This window comes from Saccopteryx bilineata, chromosome 3, assembly GCF_036850765.1.
Source record: "Saccopteryx bilineata isolate mSacBil1 chromosome 3, mSacBil1_pri_phased_curated, whole genome shotgun sequence".
In the NCBI taxonomy this organism is placed as follows: Eukaryota; Metazoa; Chordata; class Mammalia; order Chiroptera; family Emballonuridae; genus Saccopteryx; species Saccopteryx bilineata.
Window position 1 is genome coordinate 238,899,205 of NC_089492.1, and position 5,578 is coordinate 238,904,782.

Consider the following 5,578-nt stretch of genomic DNA (forward strand, 5'->3'; position numbering starts at 1 on the left):
CTTAAATACAATCTGCTTTCTGTCTGCCTCTCCAGCTGCATCCCTCCTCCCTTCTCATGCTCCTTGGGCTGTGGTCATCTGGGCCTTTCTGTTTCTCCCACATGCCCCAATGCCCTCTTCCCTGAAAGCCTTCATAGGTGTTTCCTGTGCCCACTCTCCCTCCATCAAGCCCCCCCCCCAACCTGAGAATATCTCTTGCCCTGCCTAACTCCTAACTAATCTTAAAGTTGAAGATTAAATTTCTTCTTCTGGGAAGCAGTCCCTGACTCTGTTAACTTGGTTTGAGGGCTCTCATTACAATTCAGTAAACTATTTGTGTACTCGTTGTAATTACTTGTTGGTTGCCCCATCTGCTTTGAATGCTAAATTTGATGAAGGCAGGGACTGGTTCATCACTATTCCAGCACTTTAAATAACACACTTAGCACAGGGTGGAGAAGCCCCCTACTCGGCATTGGAAATAGGACCCAGAGTAGAGCCTGGGAAATGCCCAGGACGAACTTCATCACAATTTTGCCTCTAAAATTAGTCTTGTAAAAAAAAAGATGATGATGACTACACAAACACACTTCTTAAGAAAGGACTTTATTTTTTAGAGCAGCTTCAGGTTCATAGCAAAATTGAGCATAAAGTGCAGAGACTTCCTATATGCTGTCCCCATACAAGCAGATGTATGGGGACACCACGATCAATGAACCACCACCACGATCAATGAACCTATACACTCTATAGGTTTTGACAAATATACAATGATATGTATCCACCATTATAGTATCATAGAGAGTAGTTTCACTGCCCTAAAAGCCCTCTGTACTCAGCCTATTCATCTCTTCTTCCCTTCTAAGCCCTGACAACCACTGATGTTTTTAGTATCTCCACAGTTTTGCCTTTTCCAGAATGTCATATAGTTGAAATCATGCAGGATAGCCTTTTTGATTGGCTTCTTTCACTTATTAATGTTTTTTGAGTTCCTTCCATGTCTTTTCATGACTTGATAATGCATTTATTTTCAGTGTTCAATAATACCCAGTGTGTCCGTAAAGTCATGGTGCACTTTTGACTGGTCACAGGAAAGCAACAAAAGATGATAGAAATGTGAAATCTGCACCAAATAAAAGGAAAACCCTCCCAGTTTCTGTAGGATGATCTGGTAGCATGTTCACATGCGCAGATGATGACGTAACACCGTGTATACAGTGGAGCAGCCCACAGCCATGCCAGTCAAGATGTGGATGGTACAGAGGAAAGTTCAGTGTGTTCTGTGGCTCGCTAAATTCAAATCCATGACCAGAGTGCAACGTGAATATCAGCGCGTTTATAACGAAGCGCCACCACATAGAAATAACATTACTCAGTGGGATAAGCAGTTGAAGGAAACTGGCAGTTTGGTGGAGAACCCCGTTCTGGTAGGCCATCAGTCAGTGACGAGTCTGTAGAGGTTATACGGGATAGCTACCTAAGGAGCCCTAAAAGATCTGTGCATGAGCCCACATCGAACTGCACTGAATAGGTATGAAACTGGGAGAGTTTTCCTTTTATTTGGTGCAGATTTCACATTTCTATCGTCTTTTGTTGCTTTCCTGTGACCGGTCAAAAGTGCACCATGACTTTATAGACACACTGTATTTTATTATCTGAATGTACCACAATTTAGTTGTCATTTACCGATTGAAACAATTTTTGAATAGAGCTGCTATAAACATCCATGTATAGGTTTTTGTGAAGCTATATGTTTTCAATTCCTTTGGGCAAATACCAAGGAGCATGGTTGCTGGGTGGCATGGTAAAAGGAAGTTTAGTTTGTAAGAAACCACCAAACTGTCTTCCAAAGTTCCAAAATGGCTGTGCCATTTTGCATTACAGTCAGCAGTAAGTGAGAATTCTTGTTGCTCCACATATTTGTCAGCATTTGGTATTGCCAGGGGTCTGGGTTTGGGCCATTGTAACAGGTGCATAGTGGAATCTCATTGTTATTTTAATTTGTATTTCTCTGATGATATGGAGCATCTTTTCATATGCTTCCTTGCAACCTGTTTATCTTCTTTGGTGAGGAATCCTCTGGTGTGAAGGTCTTCGGCACATTTTTTAATCAGCTTGTTTGTTTCCTTATTGTTAAGTTTTAAGAATTCTTCGGATATTTTGGATAACAGTTTTTATCAGATGTGTCTTTTGCAAAGATTTTCTCCCAGTCTGTGGCTTGTCACTTTTCTTTTAAATTTGAAATTTTGACCTTTTTCTGATCATAATATTATACTCTCTAGATTTTTACAGCCTTCTCTGGTTTTCCTATTCTACAGCTAAGAAAAATATTCCAAGTCTTATTTCCCCTTCCACATGTTTTGTAGCAGAGTTAAGTTTGATAAATTATTGAGCCACAAAAAGCTTTGTCTTTTTACATCAGAGAACCAAACTCTAGGTTGTCATTTTGTGTCAGTAACACTTAAAGACAAATTTCAAAAACATGTCTGAGACCATATATTGTAAGCCTGTAACATATAGCATTTAAACTGAATTGCCACTTTACCTTAGCCTTAGCAGTGCAATAAAACCATACAACAACAAAAATAAAGGCTATTAAAGAATATAAGAGATCTCAGATATGTTATCCCTTTAAAAATAATAATTACATTATTAGGAAAATAACTCTTGAATAATTAAGACAACAGGCTAACCCAAGGTCATCATCTCTGAGCCTGAGACCAGTCTTTACTCAGTGTGAACAGAGGCAGTCCAGAGTTCCAATTCAGTTATGCATTTTGGTAATAGTAACATTAAGTGCAAACATTTTTTTTCCTGTGGTCTTTCTGTCCCTTGTCAGTCTACTGGGTTCTCATTTCCGGGCTGCAGAGGCACCTACACATTTTGACTTACTTTAGCTTGGTGGCACCTCCCTCCCCCCTTTCAACCTGTCATTGTATTGCTGTGTATTTTCAAAGTTTGTTTCCACAGACTAAATTCTTGACTCAATTGTCTCTGTCTTTTTTACATGAGCTGTGTTAAAGTAGAATATGGTGCAGCGAACGTTTTCTCTGATGATAACCTTTCTAAGTTTCTGCCTCCTTTTCTGTCAAATGGAAAACAGTAATAATTCCTACCTCAGGGTTGTCATGAGGTTGAGTGAGACAATGCAGGCATTTGATGTTATTCTTGACAAATAGCAAGAGTTCCATAAATATTGGTGGTGATGCTGGTGATGATAATGCAGATAGGATCATGAGTCCTGTTCATTTCAACTCTGTATGTCGGTACCTGGCTGTGGAAGAGTGTGATTTCAGTGCCACCAGGCTGATATGCAAATGACCTAGGCTGATATGCAAATGACCTACACAAGCAGGGACTGTGGCACAGGGCTGGGATTCAAATAATTTAACAACTGGTTCTCTGCCCTAATGATGACCATTTTAAGTATAAAAAAAGATATACCAAAAAGTAGTTTATTATTTCATATATTTAATACTTAAATAAGAACAATAAAAGAGGTAGACAGAACAAGATTATAAGACAGAGTTTTAAAATATTAACAAAAAAATGTTAAATAATACCTGACAAAAAACAATAAAACTGTTATTTAAGATAGTTCCATATTGCTTCTTGACTGGCATCCTCAGTTGCAAATTTCTTCACTTTTATCCTAGCTTCCTATTGGTTTCACCATTTGGAGACAGAGTGAACATTACTATGGGCGCTTAGAATACGCTGTTGTGCAGATGAACGTTGAGAAAGAGTAAGGAATGTGAATTTGTGATTTCCACACTGGGAAGCTGCTCAGGTGCCCACTTTAGAGAGAACCCTGATCACAGGTGCCATTTTAACAACCGGTTCACCAAACTCAACAAAAAATCAGGTATCGGTTCTGCCAAACCAGTGCAAACTGGCTGAATCCCACCGCTGCTGTGGCAGGACCTCACAGCTCCTCCCTAGGGTGTCTTTTTCTAGGTAAATTAAGTTTATGAAAGAGGATCTCACCTAGACTGTCACAGCACAGATGACAAGCATGTATTTTGGAATCAGTGAAATCAGGTATTCAAAATTAGAACTGTCCTGTACAAACTAGGCTATGGCTTCAGTGAAGATTTCTATCTAAAGAGGCTTTATTTTCCTCCCATAGAACTCTTCCTTGTTAACTTTCTTTTTTTTTCACAGAGACAGAGAAAGAGTCAGAGGGATAGTGTTGGACAAATAAGTTTGTAAAATATGATTTTCATGTTTGCTCGCTTATAGTTTGCATTAGGGGCTGGGCAGTGTCAGGTATATATAGTCTGTGAAATTGCAAATTACCTTCCTGCTTAGGTGGGACTATTGTTTTGCTAATGTTTGCTGGAGCAGAGGTTTTTGTGCCAGAAGTTTTGTAAAGAGAGAGCAGAAGGAGAAGAGGCAGAAAGAAGTCGTATTTGCAGAGAGGAGCAGAAGGAGGGGAGAATACAGAGTGCTGAAGGAGAAGCCATGTTGGCAGGGAAAGAAAAGGTGTGCAGATGGGGAACCAAAGCTGAGGGGCTTTGTGAGCTCTCTGAGACAGGTGGGGCCTTTGATTCTAGGAGGAACCGGAGAAGATTCTCCTGGTTGTGCAACCAGAGAATGTGTCAGGGCTTTGGGAGCCCTGTGTGTTTGCTCGTTGGCCGGTGCGAGACTTGAATAAAGGAATGGCCCACCATTTTTGGCTCTACTATTTCTTTACCATCTGAATTCAATGGGAACCTGCACGGCCACAATGGCAGCAGCCTCTGGTCATAAAGATAGATAGAGACAGACAGACAGGAATGGAGAGAGATGAGAAGCATCAATTCTTCCTTGCAGCGCCTTCATTGTTCATTGACTGCTTTCTCATATGTGCCTTTGACCAGAGGGCTACAGCAGAGTGAGTGACCCCTTGCTCAAGCCAGCGACCTTGGGCTCAAGCCAGTGACCTTGGGCTTCAAGCTAGCGACCTTTAGGATCAAGCCAGTGACCATGGGTTTGTGTCTATGATTCCACACTCAAGCCAGCAACCCCACGCTCAAGCTGGTGAGCCTGTGCTCAAGCCAGATGAGTCTACACTCAAGCCAGATATGTCAGGGTTTAGAACCTGGGTCCTGTGTGTCCCAGTCCAATGCTCTATCCAGTGCACCACCACTTGGTCAGGCTGTTAACTATTTTTCTAATTGCAATGGTTATAATATTCATTGTAGGTATATGGCCAGTGGCCACCACTGTCATGGCCATTCACACGCAGGTTCTCATTGGATTCGGGCAGATGGTAGAGAAAAAGTGTAGCCAAAAATGGTGGGCCATTCCTTTATTAAAGTCTCACACTGGCCAACAAGCAAACAAGCAGGGAAAACATTTCCCTTTCACTCAGGGTTCCCAAAGCCACTGACACATTCTGCGGTTCCATAACCAGGAGAATCTTCTCCAGTTTCTCCTAGAATCAAAGTCCCCACCAGTCTTAACAGAGCTCGCAAAGCCCCTCAGCTCTCGTTCCCCATCTGTATACCTTCTCACTTCTCTGCACAAACTGCCTTCTTCTTTAGCACTCTGCATTCTCTCTCTCTCTCAGCTTTTTCCTGCCTCTTCTCCATTTCTCTTTTCAAAACTTCCTGGG